The 17,005-nt window shown below is 37.7% G+C and overlaps 1 pseudogene; it reads left to right on the plus strand.

Moving 5' to 3' along the window:
* The first annotated feature begins 435 nt into the window (after window positions 1-435).
* LOC149539996 (uncharacterized) lies at window positions 436-1,141 on the plus strand (annotated as a pseudogene).
* Window positions 1,142-17,005: the final 15,864 nt, after the last annotated feature.

Below are 17,005 nucleotides of genomic sequence, written 5' to 3' on the forward strand. Positions count from 1 at the left end.
AATAATTAATCTGAAATTAGCAACTAATAATTACATTTTCTTAATATAGCTACTTAAACCTTATGACACCTGCTGAGTACCAAAAAAGAAATAGGGTGCGTGTGAAAAAAAACATTAGTTCACTGCCTTTTAAAAAGGAAGGGACTAATAAGTTTTCTCACATAAATTATGCTAAATATTAATAGTGTTGCTTCGAAAGGGGAAAAATAAAGTAGCACACGAAAGTTCAACAGGCCTGTTATGTAGATAGCTAATACAACTCCATAGTGTCAATAATTCTCACAATGGATTTTGAATATGTTCATGCAAAAACCAATAAAGAAGTAATCGAAATCATATCTACAAAGAAAGGGTGTGCTCTTCTTGATCTAGGTTTTAACAAAGGAGAATTGTAATGGACATTTGTTAATTTGAGTTTATCTTTAGAGAATTGGAATGGATTCCAACCCACAATTTCACGTGGGCATCACAGTGCTTCAATAGAGAAAGCAAATTAACTTGAGCCCTCTGCCTATTTCTTCTCCTTCCTTTCACCCTAGCAACCATGCCATTTGATGTGGGCAACATGACCTTCCCATCTTCTTCACTATACTCAGCTCCTCCTTTTGTCAGGACAAAAGAAGAAGCTCCCCTTTTGGAAGAGCTGGGCATAAATACCCAGATGATATTTAAGAAAACAAGGAGCATACTAAACCCTTTTAAAGTGAAAACTGAGTTGCATGAAGATGCCAAGCTCTCAGGGCCCTTCATTATTTGTATGGCTTTGGGAGTGTGCCAGCTACTCTCAAGGAAGCTCCAATTCAGAGTAATTTTAGGTTGGGTATGTTTGGCCTCCTTTTTCCTCTATGTTGTGATCAACATGTTGGTTGGAAGAAATGGAAACCTAGATCTCTACAGATGCCTCAGTTTTGTGGGCTACTGTTTGCTGCCACTACTTTTGTTTTCTGCTCTGTGCCGGATAATTCCCTAGACTTCAAGAATTGCTCTAATGGTCATGGCAGGAGTAATGGTCATCTGGTGCACAAGGACTTGCACAACTCTATTAGTGGCATTTACACCCTACGCCGACCAACAGCGAAGCCTGGTAGCTTATGCATGCTACTTGATTTTCACCCTCTTTTCTGTCCTTGTTGTTTTTTGACCATTTAGTTTTGATTGCCTACATCCATGTATATATTTGAGGGTTTCTTGTTGCGGTGTTTTAAATGGTACTCGATGGGTGCTTCCTTGTTCAATTATTAAAGATGTATTAGTTTTTTGCTAATAGTGATTATAGCACCGACATATGATGTGAGTTGCTTCTATTATATGTGCACAACATTGATTGTCCTACTCAATTGATTTGAAAAGAAGAATCATTGCTTAAATATGATCATGTACAATGAATTCTTTTGTTTAGAAATAATATTATTAAACTTAGGTCTGGACTTGAGAAATTTTTAGTGAATATGGTAAAAAAATGGATGGCTAAACCTAAATTAATGATTATAAAAAGGTTAATTCATTTTGCAACACAATTGGTTTCATACCCAGTGGTCTGGACTCGAGAAATTTTTAGTGAATATGGTAAAAAAATGGATGGCTAAACCAAAATTAATGATTATAAAAAGGTTAATTCATTTTGCAACACAATTGGTTTCATACCCAGTGAATTTTTTCATTTCCAGTTTTGGGTATAATAATCGTAATTTTCGAATAGCACTTGTAAAAGATGAGAACTTGTAGGCTTTCAGAAGAATTTAAATATATAATATCCTTGAATTGTTGTTTTAATTTCCTTTCTGGGTTTCTTGATTGTTTTTCCTTTTATCGGTCTTCAACCATGCGTTGAATTTTTATTGCTTTCTAATTATTTGCATGCAATCTAGGGGGCCTGAAATTTGACAGTTCAATTAAGTGCCTTGCACTAGCTAATTTTTTAAGAAAATCTAGCAGGCATTTGCTAAGGAAATTCTCACAGCTTTAATGCATTTGATGTGTGAAATATATCTTCAGCATGGAGGGGCGATAACTCTAGAAGATTGAAACAACTACCATCAGTCAAGAGAGCTTCCTACATATCGAAGGTGGGATTATTAAGCCTGGCATTTTTTCTTTCTCAGTTTGATGGTCTCTTACTGTTAGAAGATAATGCACTCAAGATTCAACTTTTGGTGGTTTAGTGTGATGTTTAGAATTGATTCTGACCACGAGATTACTATCATGATGCTCAACCATCTAATAAACTTTATGTTGCCTATTCAAGCTCCTCTCCGGCCACTACAATTCTGTCACATTTAGATTGTGGAATTGTTTGGTCCTTTCTTGTGTTCTTATCTTTGATTCTTAGCTGACATATAAAGCACGACTAAGAAATTGCAGTTAACTCTAGACAGAAGAAAACGCCAAGGAGGGCATTAACCCTGAAGCCACGGGCAGTCCAAAATTTTGAAGATTTTATTATAGGTTTTCTTACACGCTCCTTCGAAGGAGTTGAGAATCATGATTATTTTGCATAATCTTCTTTCAGAGCAGGGTTAGTAAATCCAATTTAGGGTTCTAAGCAAGGAAGCAAAGTGTCTGGCGTCTTGAGCAGATGTTTGCAATAAAACAGATAGGTTTTCGAGTATAGAATTTTGGGTTTCGAGGCAAGGAAGCATTGGACTGAGGTTCCATGTTTTTTCCTGGGTCATTTATTTATATTCTTTATTTCTTCTAGCTAAAATCTTACACTGTGCAAAACATAAAACGTATAACTACAAAACCGCCCATTAAACTATTTGTAAACCCAAAAAGGGTGGCTTCAATGAACTGAAAGGATGAAAAAGATTCACCTTCACTAGAGCCTGGTGATTCTCAAATAAATGAGATGTATTGGTAGTTGAAACAGAGGTGTCATGGTCATAGGTAGGTATAACAACTTAGGTTCAGGTACTGAAACAGATGACAAGTTGAAAGTAGTGCAAGTGTTTCATAAGGATAGTTTAGAACATAGACCCATGTTTGGAATGCTAACACAGGGAGGTTTTCTAATACCTTTCAAAGTTTTGGGGAACCTCCCAACATGCACTCCAAAAGGGTTTTGGAACTCTAGCTTCAGTAATCAGACAGAGAAAGAAATCATCACATAGGGGCCAAGTATGCTAGGTTACCCTCAAATTAATGCACCAAATTTGGAGGAGAGACATGGGTGTGCCGATCGGAAACAATATTAAGGAATCCTAAGGTGTAGGTAGACTCAATTAGTGAAGTATGCAAGAGAAGGAAAACTTGCTGTGAAATTATCAAAAATGATGTTTAAGGCTTTGGATATTGCTAATATTGAACAAGATCAAAATGTACAAAATCAAAATAACAAAAATGAAAGAGAATGCAACATTTATACAACACCAGTTTCCAAAAACATCGAGGATAAAACTCAAACAACAGAAAAAGTAGCAGCTAAGAAAAATGGGCTTACAAACACATTCCATGATGAGGAGAAATTGCAGCATTAGTCAAGATTGCTTAGAAAGATGGAGGTTCAAGATGACAAATGAAGTTTTCACAAACTATCAAAACCTGGGACAATATCAGTAATTATTCAGCCCAATAGATGTGGAAACAAATATTTTTGTAGAGTCTATGGACAATATACAAGATAGAGAGATCAAGGAAAGACAAGAGTAGCAAATGTAATTATCAAAGGAGTGAAAAATATCGAACAAATGAACACACTTGATCTTACAAGAGACTTCTCAAATAAGTATTGTTTTGGCAAGGCCAAATCTGCCAAGTATGGAGGGTTGGTAAGTTATTTGATGAAAGGGATAGGCCCATAAAAGTAGTTATGTCTGACATTCATTACAAGTGAAATTTGTTAAGCAAAAAAATAACTCGAGGGTTTCCCGTTTCTTCTTAGAGGAAGATTATCGTTCAAGTATGAGGTAGAAAGAGGATAGAAGGTTTGGTTTGAAGTGGAAAAAATTAGAGCAGCTAGAAATGAAGGTAAAAGGGCATGGTTGTTTAAAGGTAGAGATGTTATTTGCTCATTTTGGTCACCATTCGTAGACAGAACAACAAGTGGGCAGCAAAGATTTGGCACCAAACTCTTCAAAAAGAAATTATGCAACAAGGTCAACACACATAGTGATAAAGACTCAACTTCAATGTCAAAAAAAATAACAATCAAATTCTACTCAGGCTTCCTTTAGTTTTTTGGAACTATAGAGGTTATCCTTGGAGCTATGGGCCTGGGGTAAGACCTATTGCGGAAGGTAGAGACATTGCTTGTCTCATAGAGACAAATGAGCATGGAGGAATTAAGTGTCCCTTTTTTGAAGGATATTTGAAATTGGTAGTGTGGAATGGAGCAGCAAGTAATGGTAAAGGTCATAGATCTGTCATGGTTCTTGTAAGAGAAATAGAAGGGCTTTTCATTCAGTTGAAAAAGGGGATGCTAAGAAACAGTTTATATGGTCTAAAATCTTAGAAAATTGTAACCTTAATAGGATTGCAACATGTTACTTTGCCCCTCAAGTGTCCAAAACTTATAAAAAGTGTTGTATAGACCAGAAAGACCCTTTTGAAAAAAGGATACTGTTGTGTTCTCACAGAAAGGTGATCTTATCCTTATTGGGGATTTTAATGTTAGGACTATAAGTAAACAATCTAGTATACTCAGCCATAAAGAAAATTGTAATCATATTTGGCTCACAAAAGATAGAACATCACTGGAAAGAGTCTCAGAAGACATTGAAGGCTGTAACGATTTGGAGAAGAATTGCTTACTTTATTTGGTTCTTTTGATCTAATAATTTGCAATGGTTTAGCAAGATCAAAGTTGAGTATTTTCACTTGCAACACTTACAATGTTGCAAAGTGTGGTATATAATGCAATATGGTTGCATAATTAATATGAGAGAATTGAGGAAGTTGTGATTGGTGAACACATGGGAGTTGAAGTCAAATCACAGACTAATGTGTGTTAATTTTTTGTGGGCAGAAAAGAAGCAACTTGGGGATAAAACTTGGTGCTCTCAACAACCACTTTTACAGGGAAGAATTCTATTGACTCAAAAAATATGATAATACTTGCATGGTCATGCTTGAGAGGCTTTGTGAGGAAGAGAAAATATATTTTCATAGTATCTATAGTCATGAGTTGACAAATTTGATTCATGAGGCTTTTTAACTAAGTTACCGTATTTGGCTTGGCAACCTGAAAGTCGTAAGTCAATTCACTGTGTATGCTAAGTCGGTTCATATTAATTTTGAATTCACAATTTGAAGGTAAAAGTCGATGGTAATTTGATTTTGCAGACCCGGGTCAAATATGGCTCCATTTTGCAGACACAGGTTAACGACAAAGGCACCATTCACCATTCACAGCAAAGGCACACAGTCACCATTCATGGTAGAAGCACAGGTTAATAAATAATTTAATAAATATCATAATCTAATAATAATATTTATATTTGTAATTCAATTTTTTGTTGATGGGATGCACCAGTCTAACTACTTAAGACCTTGCAAACACAACAGGTCTATGTGACTGCAATCAATCTCAGATTCTCAAATAGTGAAATGTATTTACTATTTCAATTTGTGAATCTGAGCGTATTATACTATTATTTGTCTTTGAAGCCAAGTTGCATATAAAACTTAGACTATTTAGCCATTTATTTACATATGAAAATGTATTCTGTTAGTGTATTCCAAATCAAAGAAATTTACTTTTTTTGTTGTTTACTATTTGTAGATTCTATCATTCTAGGAATTGCTGCAACTGTAAGTGATTCTGTTACCAAAAACCCCCACTTCAAAATTAATAGATGCTCCCCATTATGAAAATACATGGAAATAGTTCAACCAATTCTGGGTGGAGGAGGTTGTGTATGGATTTGTAGCCATTGCAAAGAGGAATTAAGTAGTTCCTGTAGTGGAGTGAAAGCACATTTGTGCTTTATTCCTTAGAAAGGCATTAAATTTTGTACAAGGAAGCCAAGAGTAAATAGAAATCTACCTAAAACCTTCCTTCCAAATCACATGGTCATAAAATACATTCAAGAACAAAAGAAAGCAGATGAAGCTACTGGAAGGGCAAGTGTTGCTCATCTGTTGCAAAGTGGTAGGCCTTCAAAGAAAGGGAAAATCTCATTAATGTCTTCAACTTTTGTTACCAATAAACCACCGGCTGAGGGTCATCCATTTTTACATACTCCTCAACAACATCTTGTAAATAACAAAGCAATGGGACCATTGGAAGCATCATTTCAAAATGAAGCTAGAGACCTTTCCAATCAAGCCATTACAAGATGTGAATATGAAAATGGACTATCATTTAATGTTGTTCGCTCACCATATTAGCAATACATGATGAGAGCAATTAATGAGGCTCCAAGTGGGTTCAAGGGCCCTTGTTATGAGAAGAAACACACCACTTTACTTGATGATGAGGTGGCCTGTATAGACGCTGCCATGCTATCCATCAAGGATTCATGGGCCAAAATAGGTGTCACAATAGTATCAGATGGATGAAAAGATGCGAGGAATCATCCTCTGGTGAATGTTATTGCAGTGTCTACAAGAGGTGCAATGTTTTTGAGAATTTTTTATTGTGAAGGTCAGGTAAAGGATGATCCTTTCATTGCAAACATTCTCATCCAGGCCATTAAGCAAGTTGGCCCTCAGAATGTTGTTCAAGTAGTAACTGACAATGCAAAGAATTGTAGGGCTACAGGCTTATTGGTTGAGAAGTGGTATGAACACATTTTTTGGACACCTTGTGTTGTGCACTCACCCAACCTAATGCTGCAAAAAATTGGCTCTAAGGTTGAGTGGATTAAAAAATTGTATGAAGAAGTACAAGTTATCCAAATGTTTGTCACAAACCACCATATGACACAAGCCATATTTAGACAATTCTTAAAATTGGAGCTCTTGAAGGTAAGTTCAATTGTTTAAAAATCTAGTTGCATTAGTTTAGTAAACTTTTTATGTTTTTAAATTTAAATAGATTAGTTGATGTTAAATTTTTAATCTACTATTGTTTTGATCTTAAAATGGGTTGCTGAGACCCACTTTTCCTCCAACACTATTGTTTTGAGACACCTTATCAAAGTGAAAGAGGCATTGTTTAGAATGGTAACTAGTGCTAATTGGAGTGTATGGAGGCAATCTAATAATTTAAGGGCAGTTGTCATCAAGGAAAGGATATTATGAGACTCTTGGTAGGATTGTGTTGAGTACCTTCTGAAGTTCACTGAGCCTATATTGAGCATGATCCGATACCCTGACATGGATAGTCCTTTCTTGGGTGATGTATATGATGGCATTGACTCCATGATTGAAGATATTAGAGCCATCATAAATGAGAAAGAGCAAGACCCTGATGAAAAGTTCTTCAAGGAGCTAAAAGTAATCATGGAAGAGAGATGGAATAAAATGACTGCCCTTTTGCATTGACCCCCAACAACACTAGAGTTGCTCTGTACAGAGATCTTGAAGTTTCTAAAGGGTACAAGGCAGCCCTCTGAAGACTCTTTGTAGAGCACCTACAATTAGCAGTGAGGTATAAATTTATGAGTTTTGCGAGCACCAATGATTGTGGTCTTGATGCTTTTAAAGACAAGAGCAATGCTAATGCTCATAAATAGTGGTACTTCCATGGACAAAAGTACCAACTCTTGCAGCCTGTTGCCATCAAAATTTTATCACAACTAAGTTCTTTAATCTTAAGATTCTAATATGTAATTTCTTGTTCATAAATATAATAAATATTTAAAACTCTTCACTCTATAATTTCAAATTTGTAACTCTTGATAGTTTACTAGTTCATCATCATTTGAGAGAAATTGGAGCACATACTCCTTTATCCACTCAATAAAATGCAACCAACTAAACTCCAAGAAGGCAGATAACTTGGTCTTTGTTCATTCCAACTTGAGGCTCACAACTCACAAAGAGAACACTTACAAAAAAGGGGAGCCAAAATAATGGGATGTTGAACCAAAGTCTATAGAGTTGGAAGCCCACTTTGATGTACTAGTAATTGATGATGGTGAATATAATAATGAGATACATAGTGATGTTGAAGCTGATCCTAAGACTATAGTTGAGACTTTTGATGCTAGTGGCACTAATTGTGCTTCTAATTGACATCTTCCTAATGATGAGGAATTCTTTGATGATTTTTGATCACATGACTGATAGTGTTTACTGATTAGTGATTCGCAATGTTGGCATTATTGTTTTTGAATTGAAATATTGATATAGTATTGTATTTTGACATTGTGTCATGCTATTTGAACTAAATCATGAATATATATGGTGGTTTATGTAGCTAAATTTTTATAATATTAGCATAGTGGTGTATAAATTTATTTTATGCAGCATATGTTTACATATATATAATTTTTCTATTTAAAAAAAATCTTATATGAACGAACCCAAAAGGAACCAAACCTAGCCCACCCAGCCCAAAAAAAAATTTGAGCAAATGTCGAACCCGAATATGAAACATGCATACGAACTAGAATCTGAATTGGCAACTTAGCCTTTTGAGAGGAACAAAGGCAGTTTGAAACAAATTGGTTTACATCCAATGCATGGTTTGATGAGGAATGTGAAATGGCTAGGAGAAATATAAGAGAGTTGACATCAAATAATGCTTACAAGAAGAAAAAAGCTGATCATATGATCACAAGGTGGGAGGAGCTATTTTTTTTTGTTAAAAATAACCCCAATTTGTTTTGGAAGGAACTTCGACCAAGAAGCAAACTGAAAATTTTATCATGGCTATTCAGTGGTATGATCATGTAAGGCAACTTTAAGAACAAGAATGTGAGGTGGAACCACAACCTTTGGTCAGCAATATGACAAATCTTTTTGTTGTGGTCAAGATGGGTATTAAGAAGTTGGGTGTTGGCAAAAGAAAAATACTTGGTTGAGCTTCAAGTAGAGTATCTAAATGGGGCATGAAAATGCTTGCACTGCATATTATGAAAACCTTCAATAATATCGGCCAACAAGGGTTTCCTAAAGGGGACAACTAATTTAGCAATGCTCCTTTTTAAGAGCAGTAATATGAAGAACTCATCCTATTATAGGATAATAATGATTAGCCCTTTGTTTGCAAAACTATTTTGCAGCGTGATAGAAAATAGAATTAGTAAATGGGCTAAACCCATACATGTTTTCACAACACTCCAAAATACAATAAAAAGGGAAGAACCTAGTAATGGCCGCAATGGAAAAATAGCATATTGTGTGACCCAATTGGGTGAACACCACGTCTAAGGTGGGCCTTTGATAGTCATTTTCCTTGGATACCTCTAGTGACCCGCTTGTTAGCCCATAGAAGAATATCGACAGTCATGCCCAATTGAACTCAACATCCACATCTTTTATCATCCATTCTTCCTACACTATATGTTGCATGTTATCTACTCTTCTCGATGTGTTTGGTTCCCTTCACTCCTATATGTCTTTTTCTGATGTTGAATTTCTATACCATAGATGCCTTCACTCACAAATTGCATATGAGTCACATGGTATCAAACTCGAGCACCTTCCCTAGTTACTAGGGCTCCTGTCTTCCCAATATCTCTGCGGTGTATAGTAGAAAGTCCCAGTGCCGCTATCATCAAGGTCACAGTTTTCACTACTGCATTCAAAATAGACTTCTACTTGCATTAACAATCTTCACTATGTCGTACTTGTTTAGCTAAGGTTTTCTTTGATGAAAATCCTAACTCGAGCAGTATAATTCCACACTTATTCTTATCAAAACTGAATCTCCAAGAAGCGGCTAGGGCTATGTCCAGCCTTCCAAATTTCTTAAGGGGTTTCATCTTTAAGTAACCACAGTCACATTTAAGAAACCTATTTTTATTTTATCAATATCATATCTCATGGTGTAAATCCCAATATAGCTCCTTACTTTTATAACCTCGATGTGAGGGAAGATGCAAACAACTAGGCAATGTGGGATAAAAGCCAATTTTTTCTTTAAGTCACTTAAGTTACTTTTGTCATAAAGTAACTTTAAATGGTAAAGTAACTATTGTATTTTAATCTCCCACCAAATTCATAATTCATATTGCCCTTCCCACCTTTGAAATATCCATAGTCAAATACCCATGGAGATATTTAAATACCAAATAAACCTTATGATATATTTTGCGGCCTGCAGGTTCTCCATCGTCAGATCTGTAAAGATCAAGGGAAAGCACCATCTCACTATGGAGAAGCTGCATGAAATTTACGTTAGTGACATGGAACCCTATTGACACGTGTTCGGTGGGTCCGGCGGGATGGGCGAACATGTTTTGGTGGGCTAAAAAGTTTAAAAGGCAGCAAGACGCAATGGTGCCAACAAAAAACTCATGAGTTTTCCATTAGCGACATAGCGCCTAGCCGGCCGAAGGGTGTTTCTATGGTGAGTCCCAATGTTCATGGGAAAACCAACGGAAGTGGGCCGGGAAGTCAAAAATGTCGATGGGGTGCCATGTTGCCATCAGAAAACTCATGAGTTTTTCGATAGTGACATAGTGCCCGAATGGAAAAGTCACCATGGTGAGACTTCAGGCAAGTGGGTGGCTCCTAGCTAGTACCTTGTTAGCTTAGTTGAAGTTCCATTTCATGCTAGCCAATCAAAATGGAACACGTTTGTAAAGGAAGGAATTATTATAGTTGGGCACTATGGCGCTATGGGGATTTCACCTAGCGACATGGCGCTTAGTTGACACATGGCCGCCCTGTGGGGTCAAAGTCTTGGGTCTTCCAGGTTGTTGCTTTGAAGGCCAATAGGGAGGTGCCAAGTGTATGAGTCAAAGCATATGTGGTTCATGGGCCCAATGACTTTTAGGGGATGTGTAGAGTACAAGGTGGTTCTGATTGTCAGATTGAGATTGATCTATGACAGGCGCCATCGCACTATGAGGAACTGCTCAAGAGATATCAACAGTGACATAGTGCCTGGGTGCCATGTGTCCTGGTGGGACCATATTTTCATGTAGCTAGCACAGTAAAGGGTTTGGGTTGCTCCTAATCGCTAGATCAGTCCAGATCAATGGATGGAGCCATCTCACTATGGTGAAGTTGCGTGGTCCTTACCATAGCAACATAGCGTCCTTTCGCCACCTGGATCAGCGAGGCCAAGTCTCACCAAGGTACATTTGTCAGGTATTTCCAGGTGTCGTTCAAGTGTGGTGTGGTTGCTGAGGTGGTGCCACGTATGATGGGCCTGGGGTAGGAACAGTATAGTGGTACGACGAGTCTCCACGATCGTTAGATTTAAGGTAGATCAATGGTTGGCACTATCTCACAATCGAAAGCTGCATGGTGGATACCATGGCGACATAGCGCCTTGTTGATACGTATCTCACTGGTTTGGCTAAGGTTGGTAGTTAATGGCTAGCAGTTAGTGTGATCGTTACAATTAATGATAATAGTTTGAAGGGTGGCGTGGTTAGTTCATTAAAACAAGGTCAACCATAGAGGACTTCCCAGGTGGTAGAACAAAAAGAAGCGATTGGCCCGCATGGCCTAGTTGGCTTGTGAAACTAGGTTGACTTTCTGACCCCGCTGATTCATGAACCAAAATATGAAGGTGATCTATTTTGTTGTGCGATCTGATCTTGGCGATCAATCCAAACCACCCAAAATGAATGCAGAATGAGGAAAGACACTCCACCATCTCAATCGATCCATCTACTAGGTCAGAGCACAATTATGGCACCGTTTCTATCTTCTTAGGGCATTATTTGGCAAAAAAAAATCAGATCTTCTTCAGATCCCCATGATTGTCCTTTGCAGGACTTAATGGCAAGTAGCTGTGAAGTCATTTCAGTTGGAAAAGATCTCAATTATGCCTGAACTATAAAGGAAGATTTTGTAGTTTTTGTAAGGGGAACCTTCTCTCTGACTTTTTTTTTCTTTGCTATTGCTGTACAATTCTAGTGTAAATTCCCCTATGCCTCTAAACTATCTGATTCTCTACTTATCTCCTTCAGCCATTGGTATTTAACTGCAAGAATTCTTTTCCTGTGGCATTGTTTTGTGGAAATATGTAATTTGCATGACTGGATCTTTTTTGGCCTATGAATGATATATAAATGAACTTCTTCCTTTTTGTCATTCATCTTGGTTTTCTGATATGTATGTGGTTATTTGATTAAAGCAAGTCTGGATGTGTATATCCTTAGTTTCATTCTGGTTCAGTAGCATACATATGGGCAGAGATTGGTCCAAACACTCTATTTTGGTGCATCACCTCCTTAGATTAGACTAGGTAGATTTTCTTTCATGCTCTCCTTCTCCCTTTTCCTCTCTAAGAAGTAGATAGGTGTGCCCTGATAGTAAGAGGAAGTCGGCCTTCTCCGGAGACTTAACCTCATAGTTCAAGTCCCACAACTTGGAGGTTGTTTTGAAGTTTCACTAGGTTGTCCTCGCGCATAGGCCTTGGACAAGGGTGCAAGCCTAAGTGACAATAGTTTTTGGCATGCTCGGTGGGAGTCACCTATTAAAGATTTAAAGTCTACTCGTGTCAAAGAAGAAAGAGTTCAAGATTAATACTAAAGAGATAGTACTGGATTCAGTGTTGAAGCCTTCAAGAGGTTGATTCTTCAAAGTACTTGGCAACTTTGAACATCAACAAATCTAGTTCCAGGCCAAAGTTGCAAAAATTCATGCCCAGAGCTAAAACGAGGGCATCTTCTAGAGGTAAATTTCAATATCAAGAGCTTTCTCTTTCAAATCCTAGAAGAAGGAGGACTAGAACTCCATTATCACCAGTTAGGGGTGTAATAATAGTTAATATACCTGTAAGATCTATCTCTACTCCTCCTGTTGTTCAAACTCAACCTACATTGCCATCAACACTCATCAATAGAACACTTGTTTACATGGCACAGCCAAGAGTTCATGCTTTTTCCACCTTTAATGGTGGAAGTCCTCTATTGTTAGCCCAAAGATATGATATACCAGTATCTACACTAAAAAGTACACCTGATTTTATTGGTGAAGCTTCCATCTCCCCTTTAGAGCATATCCAAGAAGTAGCAAATGTTTGTAATATTCATGGTATTACAGAGGATGATGTTGCTGTCAGACTTCTAGCCTCATCTTTAAAAGGAAAAGCATTACAGTGGTATAGAGGCTTAGCTCATGGTTTTATAACTGATTGGGATGGACTAGGAGTAGGATTATGCAAACATTGTGAGGATAGAAGTTACTATCTGTCACTTTTAGAGCAGTTGACTACTATTAAAAGAGCCCCCCATGAGTGTATGATTGATTTTAACTATAGATTTCAAAAGACATGGGATAGAATACCTACTACAGTGAAACCTACCCCTGGTAATGCCTTCTTGCATTACCTTAGAGCTTTTAATAGTGATATTGCCACTACAATCCAAACTATGGGAGGAGGTACCTTTCCTAATGCCTATGAGATAGCCATAAAAGCTAAGAACATCCTAATACAAGGAGGAATGTTGGCTCCAAGGCCCCCTATGCCTTTCTTTCCTGATATCCCAAATCATCAACTGGCAATGGCCTCTCTTCCTACAACTTCTACATCACAAGCCCTTACTCCAGTTTCCCAAGTTTCCACATCCTCAAATAGGATAGATGAACTCAAAGAGATGCTCCAAGGTCTAGTGCTGAATACAGATAAGAGAGAGAGGATCCTGGATAAAAAATTGCAAGAGTAAGGGAGGGAGTTGAAAGACCAAGGAAAGAGATTAGAGGATAGTTTCTCTATGATACAAAAAATGAGTAACAAGGTGGTGACCTTAGAAAGGCACCAAGCTCAAGGTGGCAAGCCTCCCCAATTGCAATATCAAGCTCCAAATGGTGGTAGGCCCCCTAATAAGTGGAATAGATCTTTTGATCTAGGTAGGAAAAATAGTCATGCTTCTGCTTCAAGCTCAAATCAAAACAGAGCTATAGTCCCTCAAAACAACTTGGCCCAAGATCAAGATTTTTGTCCTTCCTGCAACTATTCTTATGCCTATTGCATGTGCCAGAAGGAAGAATCTTATTTTTCCCTAACTATCCAAGAACCTATAGCAAAGCAATCATACAAGGAGGATCATCCAAAGGAGGCCTCATACATTCAAGGGCATGATGATTTCTCTTTCATGAATCATCAGATTGGGGAGCATTGTAATGTAAACTAGGATTCCATCGCTCATAACACTAGAAGAAAAAAGAGAGCTATGGAAGATGTTGTCCCTCCTCCTCCTAATCAGGCCTCAACTTCAAATGCTACACCTCATAAAAAAGCAGCAAATGAATGAACAAGTACTTCGCAGCAGCAAAGGAAAGATTCTAGAAGGAAAGAGGCAAGTGATCCTTATGTTGCCCCATCTCAACCTCTTATAAGTGCAGCTTTCAAAGTTTCTACCAAAGCTCCTAATGCACCATTTAGTGTGGTAGAGAAAATGAAGAAGACAAATGTGAACATTTCTATGTGGGATGTTGTTGCTACCATACCAATGCAGAAGAAGATGTTGCAACAAGAATTAGAGAAGATTGAACCCAAGGATTAGCCATCTACCATGGAGAGTGGCACAAGTCTTGTACAACCAGTAGGGGATGTGGAGATAAGTAAAAACCTTAGACCTCCTCCATTTTATATTTCTCTGATTATAGGGGGCAAATTAGTCCACAATTGCATGATAGATTCAGGGTCTAGTAGCTCAGTGATGCCCAGGTGTGTTGTTGATGCTTTAGGAATGAAGTATGAGCCCATTGTTAGGTATGTGTTACAGTTGGATGGTAGTACTCTCAAAATTGTAGGTATCCTTAGGAATGTGGAGATGGCCCTACATACATGCCCTGGTTGCACTGTGATTCAAGACATATCTGTTGCTGAAGTCAAGCCCCATTTTGCTATCTGTCTTTCAGGAGACTTCACTACTCAAATTGGTGGATTCATATTTTTTGATTGGTCATATATGTCATTTAGGACTAGATATGGAGCCAATGCCTCAATTAGAGCAGAACCTCAAGCCCTTCATCACACTGAATCTTACACCCGCAATCCCATCATCATGAATTGCCCTATTCTAGAGATGGATGAAAATGACATAGTAAATGAGCCTGCCACTTCCATAGTAGAGATTCTTGATTTCTTCTTGGATGAATGGGCTAATGCATATCAGTTTGATCCTATGTCAGAAACTCTTGAGATAGGCCTTAGTACATATTGCATAATAGAGAAAGATGCTCAAGTTCCTAATCTAATCAGGACTAATGATGATATAAGTGGAACATGGAGTATGTACTTTGATAGCTCAAGAAATAGAAATGAATCAAGGGATGGTGTTATGTTGATCTCTCCTACACAAATAAGATACTACTTCTCCTTTAGGCTCCAATTCATTTGCACCAATAATGTGGCCGAGTATGAATCTTTGATTCAAGGTCTCTTACTTGCCCAAAAGAGAGGAATTCAAGCCTTGAGAGTATATGGGGATAGTGAGTTGGTAGTTAACCAAGTGAGAAACAAGAATATCACCAAAAATGGCCTGCTCAAGTCTTACAAACACAAAGTCTAGGATTTTCTTGAGGGCTTCAACACATTTAATATTCAGAGCATTCCTAGGAAAACGAATAGACATGCTGATAGCCTCGCAGCAGTGGTGCATCTTATGATGTACCAGGGAATCTTGAGGAGAAAAAGCAATAGATAAGGGTGGTAGTGAGGCCTGCCATCCCTGACAACAACACTCATTGGTAGGTGCTTGATTCTAATGAGTAAATTGTGAGTTTCTTGCAGAATGAGGTAGAATTCTCAGATAGAAACCAGTCAAGACTGTGAGATCAGTATGCTGATCAGATCATTCATCTCAGTTCTAACAAGTTTCCCAAGGCTCTCATTACCTTGGAGAGTGTCTTTAATCCTAATGATCAAAAAAGAGGCAAAGGAATGAATCTAGCTGTAGAAAAGGATGATTATGCCCCAGTTACAATTGCTGATGGAAATTATTTGAATATGGGGAAGGTATGTTCCGAAACTAAGCAAGAAAACTTCATTCAGCTATGTCAAGAATTTAATGATGTATTTGCTTGGACATATGATGACTTAAAAGGGTTTGACCCTAGTTTGTTTCAGCATACCATAGATTTAGTTGATAAGGCCAAACCAGTAAGGCAAAAATAGAGGCCAGTGAATCCTAAGATTGAGCCTCTAATGAGAAAAGAACTATCCAAGTTGATAGAGGCTAATATAATATTTCCTATCAAACACTCATCATGGGTAGCTAACCTTGTCCCTATAAGGAAGAAGAATGGAGAAATCAGACTGTGTGTGGACTTTAGGGATCTTAATCAAGCTTCCCTTAAAGATCACCATCCTCTCCCTTCCATGGAGCAAATACTGTCCAGAGTCAGTGGGTCAAGGAGGTTCTCTTCTCTTGATGGATTGTCTGGTTATAATTAAGTGTTGGTTAAAGAATCTAACAGACATAAGACAACATTTACTACTAAATGGGGCACCTATGCTTATTGCAAGATGCCATTTGGGCTAAAAAATGTAGGTGCCACATTTTAGAAGGCAATGGAGATGGCCTTCAAAAAATTAATTGACAAGTTTGTCTTAGTATACCTTAATGATATAACTGTATATTCAAAAAATGTAGAAGATCATTTTGATCATCTAAGATAGGTATTTCTAAGATGTAGGGAGTTTGGGGTCTCCCTTAACCCAGCCAAGTGTGTCTTTTCTACAAGCCAAGGAAAATTATTGGGACACATTGTATCTAAGGATGGGCTGACCATTGATTCGGAAAGAACAAAGGCAATACTTGCCCTTCCTCTTCCTAAACACAAGAAGGGGCTGCAAAGTTTCCTTGGTAGAATAAATTTTGCAAGAAGGTTTATTCCTAATCTTGCTACCATGGTGAAACCTCTTACAACTATGCTGAAGAAAGGTATGGTCTTCTCATGGACCAAGGAAGGGAAGGAGAGATTTGAAGAGATCAACACAACCATAGCCTCAACCCCTACTCTCATGAACCCAAATTTTTAAAAAGAT

This window comes from Cupressus sempervirens, chromosome 9 (genome assembly GCF_028749045.1).
Source record: "Cupressus sempervirens isolate cs-2001-9-10 chromosome 9, ASM2874904v1, whole genome shotgun sequence".
Lineage (NCBI taxonomy): Eukaryota > Viridiplantae > Streptophyta > Pinopsida > Cupressales > Cupressaceae > Cupressus > Cupressus sempervirens.